The sequence below is a fragment of the Erinaceus europaeus genome, chromosome 5 (genome assembly GCF_950295315.1).
Source record: "Erinaceus europaeus chromosome 5, mEriEur2.1, whole genome shotgun sequence".
Lineage (NCBI taxonomy): Eukaryota > Metazoa > Chordata > Mammalia > Eulipotyphla > Erinaceidae > Erinaceus > Erinaceus europaeus.
Genome location: NC_080166.1, coordinates 100,224,354 through 100,240,563, shown reverse-complemented (window position 1 = coordinate 100,240,563; position 16,210 = coordinate 100,224,354). Strand labels below are relative to the sequence as shown.

General features: G+C 38.1%; 1 pseudogene; it reads right to left on the bottom strand.

The window, feature by feature from the left end:
- Positions 1-15,199: 15,199 nt before the first annotated feature.
- Positions 15,200-15,580, bottom strand: LOC103110591 (large ribosomal subunit protein eL32-like; annotated as a pseudogene).
- Positions 15,581-16,210: the final 630 nt, after the last annotated feature.

The window sequence follows — 16,210 nt, the reverse complement described above, 5'->3', positions numbered from 1 at the left end:
GCCATGGGTTCTGATATATACATGCACTAAAGATAATTACTAGAATAAATGTGGTAGAATTATAAAATAGTACCTCTCTATGGAAACCAAGGTAGATGTTCTTTAAGAAATTAGAATAGCCACAAGGTGCAACAATTTCATCAGTGTATATATATTCAAAAGAATGGACTTTAGGATCTTGAAGAGGTAAAATGCACTTCCATGTTAAGTCACTACAACATTGTTCACAGTAGCCAAGACACAGAAACAATTCAAATGTCTACTAATAGGCAAATTGATTTTTTTAAATATGGTATATTGCTCAGTGTTAAAAGAAGAGAGGGGAAAGTTTCCATTTGCACTATTATGCAGGGATATATATGGCATTGTAAAAAGTAAAGTATCAGTTAAATAAAAAGACCACACTACATGCTTCCACTGAAATGAAGTATTTAGTAGAACAAGAGTAATTCTTTCAAAAACAGTTTGCTATTGTCTTTCCTCAGTGAAAAAAGACTGCTCTGATTCCCACTCATAGTAAAAGTCTCAGCTCTCTGCAAAGCTGCAAATTTCTGCCATCACCCAGCCCCCTTTCCTCCTTGAACCTTTTTTCTTATGTTCTGGCCAGAGTATATCATCCTTAAAAAAACAAAAACACATTTAATTATTTAGTTATAACTAGAATACTGCTAGCCCTGGCTTGGTGGTGGTGCAGGAGATTAAACCTGGGACTCTGGAGCCTTAGGAAGGAGAATCTCTTTGTGTAACCATTATGCTATCAACCCTTACCCTGCATCACCCTTCTTTTGCCTGAATACAGCACACATGATCCACTTTAGGGATTTGGTTTTGTTCTCCTCTCAATAACTCCCTCAAGGCCAGGTGGTGGTGCACCTGGTAGAGCACACATATTGCAGTGCTCAAGGACCTGGGTTCAAGACCCTGGTCCCTACCTGCAAGGAAGCTTCACAAGTGGTGAAAAAGGGCTGCAGATGTCTCTCTGTCTCTCTCCCTATCTCCCCCATCCTTCTCTATGTCCCTCAGTCTCTATCATGTATCAAACCTCTCTCCCCAGATACCTGCTAAGATAGATCTTTCCCTTTAAATCTTAGCTTATATTATTTCACATTTTCACTAAAGTTTATTCAGACCAAGCTTCCTAATTCTGCAAACAAATTTTTACCCTACCCCAGCACTCATGATCCCTGTATACTTGTGTAAAATAGTGAATGATTTGTTAGCCTTTTGGATCTCCTCTGTAGTGAATGTTCTGTTTATATCCTCTGCCCGTTTATGGATAGGGTCATTTGTTTTTTTTTTTTGGTGCTAAGTTTGCTGAGCTCTTTGTATATTTTGGTGATTAGTCTCTTGTCTGATGTATGGCATGTGAAGATCTTCTCCCATTCTGTGAGGGGTCTTTTTGTTTGTGTGATAGTTTCTTTGGCTGTGCAGAAGCTTTTCGATTTAATATAGTCCCATTTGTTTGTTTCTGCTTTAGTCTTTCTTGCAATTGGGTTTCTTGCATCAAAGATGTCCTTGAGGTTTAGGTGGGAAAGTATTCTACCAATGATTTCCTCTAAGTATTTGATTGTTTCTGGTCTAACATCAAGGTCTTTGATCCATTTGGAGTTGATTTTTGTTTCTGGTGAGATAAAGTGGTTCAGTTTCATTCTCCTGCACGTTTCAACCCAGTTTTCCCAGCACCATTTATTGAAGAGAGCCTCTTTCTTCCATTTAATACTTTGGGCCTCCTTATCAAAGATTAGATGAAAAACTGTTCCAGGTCGCTGATTGTCAGAGAACTGCAAATAAAGACAACATTGCGATACCACCTTACTCCTGTAAGAATGGCATACATCAAAAAGGACAGCAGCAACAAATGCTGGAGAGGATGTGGGGACAAAGGAAGCCTTTTACATGGCTGTGGGAATGTAATTGGTCCAGCACCTGTGGAGAGCTGTCTGGAGAACTCTCAGAAGGCTAGACATGGACCTTCCATATGACCCAGTAATTCCTCTCCTGGGGATATACCCCAAGAAGTCCATAACATCCAACCAAAAAGAGGTGTGTACTCCTATGTTCATAGCAGCACAATTCATAATAGCTAAAACCTGGAAGCAACCCTGGTGCCCAATAACAGATGAGTGGCTGAGAAAGCTGTGGTATATATACACAATGGAATACTATGCAGCTACTAAGAACAATGAACTCAACTTCTCTGACCCATCTTGGACAGAGCTAGAAGGAATTATGTTAAGTGAGCTAAGTCAGAAAGATAAAGATGAGTATGGGATGATCCCACTCATCAACAGAAGTTGAGAAAGAAGATCAGAAAGGGAAACTAAAAGCAGGATCTGACTAAATTGAAAGTAGTGCACCAAAGTAAAAACCCTGTGGTGAGGGGGAGGATGGACATGCGGCTTCCTGGGCAGGCGGGGGTGGGGTGGGGGTGGGAGTGGGGGTGGGTGTGGGTGGGTGGTTTGGATGGGACACAATCTTTTGGTGGTGGGAATGGTGTTTATGTAAGCACCTATTAAATTGTAGTAATATAAATCACTATTTAATTAATATGAGAGGGGGGAAAATTGATTGTATGTCTAACAAAGGGACTTTTCAAAGTTAACCCAATTACCAAATAATGTGATGTTAACAATAACTATCTATTGTCTTCTTGAACCATAAGACAGTAAGAACCTCACATTTCCACTATAGAGCCTAAACTTCCCCCAGTCCTGGGACCCTAGGGTAGGGCCCACTTTCCCATATGCTTCTCCCAATTCTTATCAAATAATATTGCATCGCTGATTGCAACCTAATCAACACAACGAGTGCCACCCCAGCATGCTTCACTTCAGACTGTGTCCAGAGACTTCAGGTGTGGAACAACAACCCTTCAGCTTTATTACTCGAGAGTTAGTATTCTCTAACTCCATCCCAGGTGGTTCACTTCCTAACAAAGTCCCAAAACCTAGATATATACCAGGTTCCAGGAGATAGAGCATATGTCCACACGTATCCATAAACCAGGGCAAATATATACCTGAAAGCAGTAGTACACTAGAGTTTGCAGTGAGTTGGGCATGGGCCCAACACTTTATCTCCACTATTCCATCCTTTGGGCCCATGATTCTTCAACAATTTGTTTGGCTTTGTATGTTAACTCTCTTTTCAGCCCTCAGGTTCCAGATGCCATCAGGATGCTGGCCAGGCTTCCCTGGACTAAAGACCCCACCAATGAGTCCTGGAGTTCCGCTTCCCCAGAGACTCACCCTATTAGGGAAAGAGAGAGGCAGACTGGGAGTATGGATCAACCATCCAACGCCCATGTTCAGCGAGGAAGCAATTACAGAAGCCAGACCTTCTACCTTCTGCAACCCACAACGACCCTGGGTCCATGCTCCCAGAGGGACAGAGAATGGGAAAGCTAGTGGGGAGGGGATGGGATATAGAGATTGGGTGGCGGGAATTGTGTGGAGTTGTACCCTCCCATCCTATGATTTTGTTAATGTCTCCTTTCTTAAATTAAAAAAAAATAGTGAATGATTTACTTATTTACGGTGTTGCCTCTTTTATTCTGATGCCTCCTCTAAAATAAATAGGTCTATTTTGTAGTTTACTATGTTCATCAATATACCTCAAGAGCCCAATTTACTTCTTGCAATATCATAAGCACAAAATAAATAATTTGATAAATGTTTGAATATTAAGGACAGTATATAGATTTTGAAATTCATGAGTTCTATATTCTGTTTTCATTATGGTTTCCATTTCTGTTTATTTGTATTGACTTCAGTATGTTTTTACTTTCTAATGATATTCATTAGTATGAAACAAATCCTCTCTGGTTTAAGTATTGAATAGGTTTTTTTTGTTTGTTTTTAATAGTTAGACACCTGTTTCTTAAAAACTTTCTTTTAAAAATATTTTATTTATTTTTATTTTGTTGGATAAAGACAAAGAGAAATTGAGATGAAAATAGAAGATAAAGAGGGAGAGAGAAAGAGTGATACCTGCAGCAGTATATCACTGCTTGTGAAACTTTTCACCCTACAAGTGCGGACCAGGAGCTAGAACCCAGGTCTTTGTGCATGTTAACATGTGCACTCAACCAGCTGCACTCCACCTGGCAGTGAGACATGCATTTTGTTAAGGAGTTTTTTCCCCTCAGTCTCAAAGTTAAGTTAAAAACAATGTGTAAGAAGAGACAAAATTCACTGGGCCTAAACTTTGTAGGATAGAAAGTGCTGGCTAATAGTGATTTTTAATAATAGGGTTTAACATATACATGATACATATATGCAACTTAGCCTTATTTCTATATTTTCTATATTGTTTCCTTATTCTATAGTGGTTCTTTTAAATAAAAGTTTAATGGGTGGTGAAATAGCTCACTTGGATAGTGTTCTGATTTGCCGTATGTATGACCCAAGTTCAAATCTAGACCACAGTGTAGTGAAGGAAGCTTCAGTGTTGCAGTCTCTCTCTTTTTTGCTTTTCTACCTCTCTTCTTTATCTTAAAACTAGAAACTATATAAATATTTAGAGAGCTTATGTTCACACGTATCCATAAACTACTGCAAAATATATACCTGAAAGCAGAAGTACACTAGAGTTTGCAGTGAGTACCTCCCTAACACTTCCTCTCCACTATTCCAAGCTTTCAGTCCATGATTGCTCAACAACGTGTTTGGCTTCGTATGTTAATTCTCTTTTTAGTCACCAGGTTCCAGATGCCACCAGGATGCTGGCCAGGCTTCCCTGGATTGAAGACCCCACCAATGTGTCCTGGAGCTCAGCTTCCCCAGAGACACACCTTACTAGGGAAAGAGAGAGGCAGACTGGGAGTATGGACCGACCAGTCAACGCCCATGTTCAGCGGGGAAGCAATTACAGAAGCCAGACCTTCTACCTTCTGCAACCCTCAATGACCCTGGGTCCATGCTCCCAGAGGGCTAGAGAATGGGAAAGCTATCATGGGAGGGGGTGGGCTATGGAGATTGGGTGGTGGGAATTGTGTGGAGTTGTACCCCTCCTACCTTATGTTTTTGTTCATTAATCCTTTCTTAAATAAAAAATTAAAAAAAAAAAATCTTACAAGTAGATCTTCTCAGGATAAATCATTGCTATAATACATAGTTTTAAAGATAATTTTGCCAACATGCTTCTGCATTTTAATTATCACATATCAGTTGTGTTTTGATAAGTTCCTAGGAAGGACACAGGATGAGGTGGTTTGAATGATAAAGACTGAAATACAGTAGGTTGGTTAAGTTTGATGATGTCAACACCCTTTTCAGTTGCTCACTGACCATGAACTTGACCCACTACCCATCCACAGCATGAAAATCTCACTCATATTACAGTCTGAGTCTCCTCTCAACCAGTCTTTCCTACTTCCTTCATTCTGACACTCAAGTGTCAGATTCTCATTGTGATCACAAGACTCTTCTTGTTCCTTCCTTCCACTTTTCACAGCCACACCTTCCATTAAAATCTCTCAGGCATATCACTCCACAAGGCACCTATTTACCAAAGGTTCAAATGACTACACTAGGTGACTCTGCCTCTTGAAAATAAATTTATTCATACTGTTTCTCTTCTTCATCATATTAAAAAATAAGTTCCTCGGTTTGCTGGAATAAAGTATTACAAACTGGGTGGCTTCAACAGAACTTTAACATACAATAGTTCTGTGCCTCTTCCATTTACTGGTAATCTTGAATGTTCTTTGCAGATGGTGTTTTATATGTTCAGATACTCTTCTCATCTTCCCTTTGCATGTGGCCCTTTGTTGACACAATGTTATCTATGCAGACATCAGTTATGCTTGATTAGAGACCCACCCTTCTCCTTGTCTTAAATTTCACATCATTTAAAGTAATTTCACTTGTTATAAAATATTTCAACAAAAAGGGTTACATTTTGAGGTACTGTGATTTTAGACTTCATATGAATTTGAGGGAAAATGTAATTCAACTCCAAACATCAAATGCAACTTGTAACTTCTTCCTTTTCTAATTTTTTTTATCATCTTTATTTATTTATTGGATAGAGACAGTCAGAATTCCAGAAGGAGGGGGAGAAAGAGAGAGACCGACCTACAACAGTAGTTCACCACTCACAAAACATTCCCCCTGCTGGTGGGGACCAGGGGTTCTAACCCAGGTCCTTGTGTATTGTAATATGTGTACTCAGCCAGTATGCCACCACCCAGCCACAAACTTCTTCCTCACACATCACATAAACAAAACAAACAAAAACTACCGCAGTATAAACAATTCAATAGCGAAGATTTGTGTGTGACATTGTTGGAATTATAAAATGTATCACCGAGCAAAAACGTGAGGTCCCTTGTCAGATATTATCCTTAAACGACAGCCAAGGGGCAGGCTGTCTAACAGACTATCAGCTACTTAGAATCCAATTCCCAAGGCTTCCCTGGTCTAGTTTCACTTCCCATTTTCTGACTTCTTCCCATCTCTGATTTCCTCCTCTCTTGGGTAAAGAGAAACAAATACTTCACATTTTCTTTCATAACTGGTTAACTGTTGCCCTAGAGTAAAAATGGGACTATATAAACAGGCAGGTCTAGTCTCTTTCGATACAAAATGCACATTGAAATAATATTTTATCCTCCTCCTTCAGGCAGCAGACAAGCAATATAAAATGTTATCACAGGAGCTTGTGGAGACTACAACAAATATTTATTGCTTCATATGACTGATAACTCTGGAATGCAGTGAGCCACAAATGAGACGTGGCAATTTTACGATAAGGCAATTTTTCTTAAAAGCAATTTTATAAAGTTTTTCTCCCCTTTAGAAAAATATTAGTAATAATAATTCATAATAAAGCCTAACATCAGATAAAATAAAAATAAATTATTAAAATTACCCTCTAGTGCTATCTCACACTTTCATGACTATTTAACCCTTTCTGACTGACAGTGCCTGTAGTTTTGTACATAAACAGCTACTCAGAAATCATATGATAATTAATCAACTGACAAACTTTCTTGTCTCAAACAAGACTGTACTGCTCTTGGAATTTTACTCACCAAGATAGTACAAAGTTAATGCAAATTAACTATTCCCAGAAGATAATAAACCTTGTTATTTGAATTTCATACATCTTACTCTGAAATTCTATTCCTTATCTGAACAGCAATTTTGGAAAATTTAAGTCTTTAAGGGAAATAAATTGGAACCTTTCAGTATAATATAACTATAGAATCATTTGTTTTTTCCTGACCCTAATATGAATAAGGATTTAGTGTTATATTCAGATTGAATTCAAGTAGAACATGACTTCTACTGAGCAGCTTGCCCTTACTCAACTACCATATTACTATTGCTTGGGATACTATTGGTAGTTAAATTGGATAACAATACCAACTTACAAACTATGTCAAAATAATTTCCCAGATACACATTTTATTTCTTTATGGAAACTTGAAACTAGGTGTCAACATAGTAATTGATATTGTAATTTCTAAAACAAGCAAGGGGAACTTATCTCCTATAATTGTATTTAGAAACCCAAGACATCACAACAAGTCCAAGGTCAATGTATCTGCCAGTTTGATTCTTTAAGAGGGCTTACGGGGAAAACAAACAAATAAGAAGCCCTATTCTATGCCTCTCTTCTAGTTTCTGGGCTATTTACTGTCAATCATGCTACCACAATTCATTTTATATTTAGTTTTCTTTTCCAAGACCAAATATTTCCTCCCACCCCCTATTTTTTTTAATTACATTCATTTCACTACTCTCTATTCTCTCAATGACTGGGGTTTTTAAATGATAACCCCCCTCTCTAAAATACATAATGCCCTAATTATACATACTCATGATTTATTCTGTGCTTTATCTGATAGATTAATGCAATCGTCACACTACCATAAATTAGCATGAAAACATTCTGGATTACAGACAATCTGGATTCTGAACTTTACAAAATGTTTTTTTAAATGATCAATTCCTCTTTTACCATAATTTTCAAATAGTATCAAATTGTCTACTCAAAATGTCTCCATACTTGCTACTTTCGTTTAATATGTGGGGGACAAAACTGAATTTTAGGATTTACATAAGATGATAGGTTCAGTAAGCAGTCTGAGATTTTAGTTGAGAAAGCCAAGAAAATAAAAGTGATAAACCTAGCTTTCCATCAATGTAAACTCTACTTGGATTAAGGAGATTTGCTTCTCCACTAACTACAGACTAAAAACAAACAAACAAAATATCATCTCTACACAAGATCAGTCAGATCCTAAAATCTCCTGTGCAATAATTCATTCACATCTAGAATTTGATCAGTACTCACCAGGAATACCCCCAGAAAATAATTAAATAACAAAAAACAATGAGAAAATTGTGGTAAAGATACATAAGAAAAAAGTCATTCTTCTTCTGATTTTTTAATAATGTATGAAAATGCTCAAGAAATCAAATTAAAACTAAAGAACAGTTTTAAAAAATTTTACAGAACTGTAAGAACAAGTTTTTAAAGCCCAATAGGTTGTATTTTATAAAGTTGGAAAATAACTGAATGAGAACTAAATCCATAGGTTTTAAGACACTAGTGAAGTAAAATATTGACTAGAACAAAACACCCCCTGACTGAATCCCCTAGGAAAGTTGCTTCATCATTGAGAATTTCAATAAATACCTCACATAGAGGATTGGGTTCTGTTTTGCCTTTAAGTTTTTTATGACTTCTATTTGCTGAATTTCTTTCACTCAATATACTTCATATATATTTTGATATTACTTGAAAATTTAGAAGAATTCTTTGAGGTCAGAAATAGAGGTACTTTCTATAGAAAGAATTAATTGTGCTTCTGCTGAGTGTCAGATGAAATTTCTAATAAAGCATTATTATTTAAGCACTAATAAGACCAAAAACAGTGGTCTGGGAGGTAGCGTAGTGGATAAAGCATTGGACTCTCAAGTATAAGGTCCTGAGTTCAATCCTCAGCAGCGCATGTACCAGAGTGATGTCTGGTTCCTTTCCCCTCTCTCTCTCTCTCTCTCTCTCTCTCTCTCTCTCGGCGCAGGTACCGCCATGAGAGCTGCTTGACACAGTACCAACTTCGCAAGAAGTTCAGCACGGCTGGACTCTCCAGGCCAAACTGAAACCATCTCACCTTTTGCCATGACTAAGCTCTGTGTGGTCTTAATAATATTTACCTATGGCCAGGCTCAGAGCCTGACCAAATGACAAAAATAATGACAAAACCTACACTGCACTCTGTAAGACTGATCATAATAGAACAAGCAATAGCAGTAATGCAGAATTTTTCAGGAGGCCCCAATAGGAAAAAATGTTTTCCCCTTTATCTACACCACTTCCTTTAGTATTCCCCCTAAAATATAGAGAAAGATTGGTGTTTCCCACAGTGGAGGGGCCACCTTACATAACATAAATAATTAATGGAAAGTTATGGTACCTGCCTAGATACAATGGGCCTTTTAATCTACCATCCACCACTATGCTCCCACCTCCTTATGCAGGAATAGTACACAAGAACCTAGGTCACATAGTGAGCATACACAGAAGATGGATTCTAGCTAGAGAGTTTAACTTGGAACAGAACAAAACAAAACTCCTTGATCAAACAATGGAACAGATTTTGTGAAAAATAGGCTGCTTGACTGGGAGTATGGACCAACCTGTCAACGCCCATATTCAGCGGGGAAGCAATTACAGAAGCCAGACCTACCTTCAGCAACCCTCAATGACCCTGGGTCCATGCTCCCAGAGGGATAGAGAATGGGAAAGCTATCAGGGGAGGGGGTGGGTTATGGAGATTGGGTGGTGGGAATTGTGTGGAGTTATACCCCTCCTACCCTATGGTTTTGTTAATTAATCCTTTCTTAAATAAAATAAAATAAAGAAAAATGGGCTGCTCAATTTGTTTAAGGCCCTTAAAAACATAACAAGCTTGAATTTTCTATAAACCATTGTCTTCTGATGCATAGGGCCAAGAGAATGGCATAAAAGGTAGAATATTAATCTCAATCAATAGGACATTTGCCTAGCACACAGGTCCAAGAAAAACAAAAGACACAGAAATGGTGATGTAATCTCTAGGGCGAAAAGTGCCCCTGGAATGTCAATGTTCCACAAAGCAGGAGGTGTTCCCTACCTGTGCTGCTCTTACTTGGTGATTTTTGTTTTAGTAATCAATACCTTGGTGATTTTTGCTTAAATGATCTAAGCCTTATGAGACTATAAAAATAAAGTTCTGCTTAAGTAAGACAGAGATGTCTGCTTGAGCTTGATTCAGCATCAACTCACACATCTTTCATTCTTCATTCTTCGCTGACGCTCCTCCTCCTCCAGGCTAACCCTAGTAACCTGCTGGGCCTGGCCCCCGGCACTCTCATCCTATCCCTCTCATTGATCAATAAATAAAATTTTAAAAAAAGACAAAAAAACAGTTCCTTTCAGACATATGTTCAGGTTTCCAAATATGTGAGCTATGGTTTGCAGTCTCAAAATCACAGTTTACAAATTGTCTCTTCTAATGATCTAATCCTGAAACAGCTGTACTGGAAGCCAAAGTTAAATCTAGGGTCTTGAACGCAGTCCACAAAACTGTCTGGCCTAGATTGTTTTCTTTCAATGTTTTAGCCTTTATCCTGAGAGTGATAATTGGTCTTCTTATTTTTTTTATTTCTTTATTGGGGAATTAATGTTTTACATTTGACAGTAAATACAATAATTTGTACATGCGTAACATTTCCCAGTTTTCCATATAACAATACAACCCCCACTAGGTCCTCTGTCATCCTTTTTGGACCTGTATTCTAACCACTGCCCCCAACCACCCCAGAGTCTTTCACTTTGGTGCAATATGCCAATTCCAGTTCAGGTTCTACTTGTGTTTTCTCTTCTGATCTTGTTTTTCAACTTCTGCCTGAGAGTGAGATTATCGCATATTCATCCTTCTGTTTCTAACTTATTTCACTTAACGTGAATTTTTCAAGGTCCATCTAAGATCGGCTGAAAATGGTGAAGTCACCATTTTTTTATATCAGAGTAGTATTCCATTGTGTATATATACCACAACTTGTTAAAATTAGTAAAAGGATCAGAAGCTAACTCACCCAGTAGAACATATGCTTTATCATTTTGAGGAATTGAGGTTTAAGTCCCTAGCACCACAGGAGTAGTATGCAATACTTAATATGTAGCTTTCCTCTTTTCTTCTTCTTCATCTTCTTCTCCTTCTCCTTCTCCTTCTCCTTCTCCTCCTCCTCCTCCTCCTCCTCCTCCTTCTCCTTCTCCTCCTCCTCCTCCTCCTCCTCCTCCTTCTCTTTCTCCTTCTCCTTCTTCTTTTTCTTCTTCCTCTTGCTCTTCCTCCTCCTCCTCTTCCTCCTGCTCTTCTTTTATTACTTCTCCTCCTCCTCCTTTACCTACTTATGTTACATGGGTTTGTTTTTTGTTTGTTTTTGCCTCCAGGGTTATCACTGGGTCTCAGGGCCTTCACTATGAATACCATGCTCCTTGAGGCAATTTTTTTCCATTTTTTATTGTTGTTATTATTGTTGTCATTTTTGCTACTGTTGTTGTTGGATATTACTGAGAGAAACTGAGAGAGGAAGGGAAGACAGAGGGGGAGAGAAAGAGAGACACCTGCAGACCTGCCTCACTACTTGTGAAGTAACCTCCCTGCAGGTGGGGAGCCAAGGGGCTGGAACCAGAATTTTTTTTTTAAATATTTATTTTATTTATTTATTCCCTTTTGTTGTCCTTGTTGTTTTATTGTTGTAGCTATTATTGTTGTTGTCGTTGTTGGATAGGACAGAGAGAAATGGAGAGAGGAGGGGAAGACAGAGAGGAGGAGAGAAAGCTAGACACCTGCAGACCTGCTTCACGCCTGTGAAGCGACTCCCCTGCAGGTGGGGAGCCGGGGTTCGAACCGGGATCCTTATGCGAGTCCTTGTGCTTTGCGCCACCTGCGCTTAACCCGCTGCGCTACAGCCCGACTCCCGGAACCAGAATTTTTATGCAAGCCCTAACGCTTCGTGCCATGTGCACTTAACCCAGTGTGCTACTGCTTGGCCCTTAAATTTTTTTTGTTTGTTTAATTAGAGAAATAAAAAAACAAGAACATCACTCCAGCATACATGATAATGGGAACTGAATTTAGGACTTCACACACCCACATTCTATGCTCTAACCAATGAGCCACCTCTCCTGAATCAGATTTATCTGTCTCGTTCATTGAAACATTACTATATCCAAAGCAAAGCTTGGACAGAGTAAATATTAAAAACAATAAAAATAATAAGTTAATATATAAATGCCATCTTTTTCTACCAATTAACAGATGGAGACATAAATAGTTCTGTGTTTAACAATCTCCTCAAGAAGGTAGAAAGATAACTAAAAATTAAGTCTTGACTATTTTTTATAAGGTATAAATAACTGATATAATTCCTGGTCAGTTTCAAAATAATATTAAAGCAAAAGGTGACATTTCTCATTGCCACTTGCTGTGTACATAAAACATTCCTTCGCATCATATTCATGACTTTACGGCTTGACCCCAATCTGTCATTTGAATCTTGTCTTGTATTGAGAATCACTTTCTTACAGAAGACTCATCTAAGGACTCTAGTGCTCAATATGCCTTTTTTCAAAGGGGTCAGACCCTGTGTTCCTTTATTCACTGCCTCCTGCCTCTCCTGGAAACTCCAGTGACCTCTTCTCCCATTTCTGGCTAATGAAATCATCCTCTTTCTATGACTCAGGGCAAATGTCACTTATTCTGTCAAGTCGGCTCCAGTCATCTCAGTAAAAATTAATCTCTTTCCTTTTCAACCCTGACAAAGCACTTAGTTTTTCTTGAACTTATGAAACTTTCTGCTGTTTGCCCTGTGGTAAGTGCTGCCACGTGCCTGCCTAGACTCTTCAATAACAAACTAAGCTTCTTGAGGACAGTGGCTTCTTTCTAGTCACCTTTACAGTCTTCCTGTTGGCTTAGTTACTGTTTAATTTAAGTATAGAAGTGCTTTTAAATACCCAATAATTTTTAATAGTCCTAATGAAGAAGATATCCAATGCTCATTTTCCACATTATTGTTTAGATTCAGAAAGTCATATCCCCTTCTTCTGACTGGCTTATGTGTAACTAAAATAATAGCTTTTTTCCCCAAAAATGTTTCCAAGAAAATTCTTTTCTTTTTTTCCCTCTCCTTTCTTTCTTTCTTTTTTTCCTTTCATTTCTTTCTCTTTTTCTTTTCTTTCCTTCTTTTTCACCATTCAGCTCTGGTTTATAGCAATGGTTATAGGGGTTGAACTTAGGACCATTGGTACCTACAGCATAAAAGTCTTTTTTGCAGAACTACTGTGTTATCACTCCAGCCCTCACATTTGTGAACCTATGACTCATAATGCCTGTTACTTATGGAAATGTGTTTACAATACTGTTTTTCTCTTACCTATGTCTTTTAATTATTAGGAGCTATATATTAAGACTAAAAAAAAATGCTTCACTAGTCATATTAGAAATCATTGTCTTCTCTCATTATTCCTGTTTCCAGCCCTCAGGGATGGTTAGCCAATATAAGGATAAACACAAATAATGAGTCCAAAGGCCATGCAAGCAAAAGAACCTTATCTGATACCAGTGAGCTATGCCTATGTCCTTGGGGTAAGGTCAGGAGTTGCCCAGTAAACACAGAATTTCATGTAATCATTAAAATTGGAGATAACAAATATGATATACAGTGGTTCACATAATAGGAGAGCTATTGTTTAAATGTGTACATTCTTAAGATGATCATACTTGACACAGCTGTTTTGGTGTATGTGCATATGCTCAAAAAAAAATGGAGGGAGAAGCCCATGTTATTTGGTGAAATCCTTTCACAGAACATAAACCAGTATCTGCCACTTCTGGATTCTTATCTCACCACTAGTGGTGTTTGCAGTTATTCACTTGATCCAAATTCATGCCAGAAACTTTGACACCTAGCAGAGAACAACTGAACCAAATGTGCTTGAGGATCTTGGGTTAATAAAATGAGAAATACCTAGATTTAACATCATGTTCTCTTGTCAAAAGACACAGTCAGACTGTCTGGCTATAGAATGGTAATATGCCTGGTACACAAAACAAAGCATCTGCAGATTTTGTCCCATTTTAATAGCAGTAGAAGTAGAAGTTGATGTCTACCAGGAATTTACAAATATAGATTGGAATAACAGTTAAAAGGTGAAGGTTAGCAAAGTCCACCATTTGTACATGATAAATAATAAAAAAAAAATTCAAGGGTTAACTGCAATAATTTATAAATATGCTATCTAATCTTCAAAAACAATATTATAGGAGAAACAATATAAATATGTCAGTTTATATATTAGAAAAAAATGAAATTTATAGAGTGATTGACCTAGATTCTGATTTCACAGTTTGAATCTGCAATCCCCTCTTGAATGTTTTTTTTTTTTCCCTCCAGGGTTATCATTGGGGCTCGGAGGCTGCACTACAAATCCACTGGTCCTGGAGGCCTTTTTTTCCTTTTGTTGCCCTTGTTCTTTATCATTGTTGCTGTTATTATTGTTGTTGTCAGATAAGACAGAGAGAAATCAAGAGAGAAGAAAGGAAGATAGAGAGGGGGAGAGAAGGATACTTGCAGACCTGCTTCACTGCTTGTGAAGCGACCCCCGCCACACACACACACAAGTGGGGAGCTAGGGGCTCGAACCTAAATCCTTACACTAGCCCTTGCACTTAACCCGCTTTGCTACCACCTTGCCCCCTGGATGTTATTTCTATTAGTGATTTCACAGTGTCTTAAAAAATTATAAGATCTCTGGAGTATTCTTCATACTCACATGTAGTACATATAAATTACCAGATTCTTCTCCAAAGTTCTGAATCACCCACTCCATACAACTACCTTAGGTCTCATCAATCCAAGAGACAATTGGCTACTATTTGGAATTTTTTTCAAACTTTCAGTAAATGAATGCCTTGGCCAGAAACAATTAGTTTTTGCATGTCATCTTAAAAACTATTTTCTAGGTTATTTTGGTGTATAGGAGTATTTAAAATATACCATATAGTTAACAATAATTGCTTCTTGACTTCATGATAGATTTCATAGGAATGCTCTACATTCATATAGTAGGAAAAATTTTTACTTTTTTTTTTTTTTTGGCAGGTCTATGATTTATTAACAGGACAAGAAGTGAGGGGTGGCTACTCATTCTCCTCAATGTATAGCCTGGTCTTGGGGTTGGTGACCCTGATAGCCAGCTAGGCTACTCTTAATAGCTTTGCAGTTCTTGTAGGAGATGTTGTGGGCAATCACATGAGCAGCACCTCGAGCTCCTTAACGTTGTGCACCATGAACTTGTGAAAGACACTGGGCAGCATGTGGTTGGTCTTCCTGCTGCTCTCGTAGCCAATGTTGGGCATCAGGATCTGCCCCTTGAATCTGCGCTGCACTCTGTTGTCGATGCCCCTGGGCTTCCTCCAGTTCCTCTTGATCTTAATATAGCAGTCTGACTTGTGAGGGATCAGCTTCTTAGTCCAATTCTTGAAGATCTTGGGCTTTACGAGGGGTCTGAGGACTGCCATAACACCAAGCAACAGATGGCTGTGACCTCTGTAGGCAGCGCCAAGGAAGAGAGCCATTTGTACTTTTGATTTCAAAAGTGGAAACTTGATGGCTTTCATGTTTCTTTTAAATTACTTTGTTAACCTTGCAAAGTGCTTCAGAGATGTGTAAGATGAGCAATGAGAGCAAGTTATGTTATTCAAAGAGAGTTGTTGACCGGCTACACTACCCAAAACTCCGCTGGATGCTAAAAACATGAAAGTGAACAACACAAAGAAAAAAATATCTTCCTAATGGTAATCAAGTTTTAGTGGGGGAGGAACAAATACAACAAATGTAATTTATTGAAAACAAATAATCATGCTATTAAAATTTGTGATTTGACACTAATGAAGCACTCAGTGGAATGATTAAAGTGAAATAGATTTTTTTCAGTTGAAAGCTAGATTACCAAGAGTTCAAGACTGAAGAGGAGGCAACCTAGTTGAAAGAGAATGTGATCACTGTTGCAAACTGTGCATTCAAATAGAGGGTATGAATACACTATTTGCTGTATTCACTGATTGCATTACAACTAGAGAAGATGTGGGTAGGTACAGTCAAGGAGTCATTTTGTATAGTCTGCAATTAACAGAAAGATTAAGTGAAAT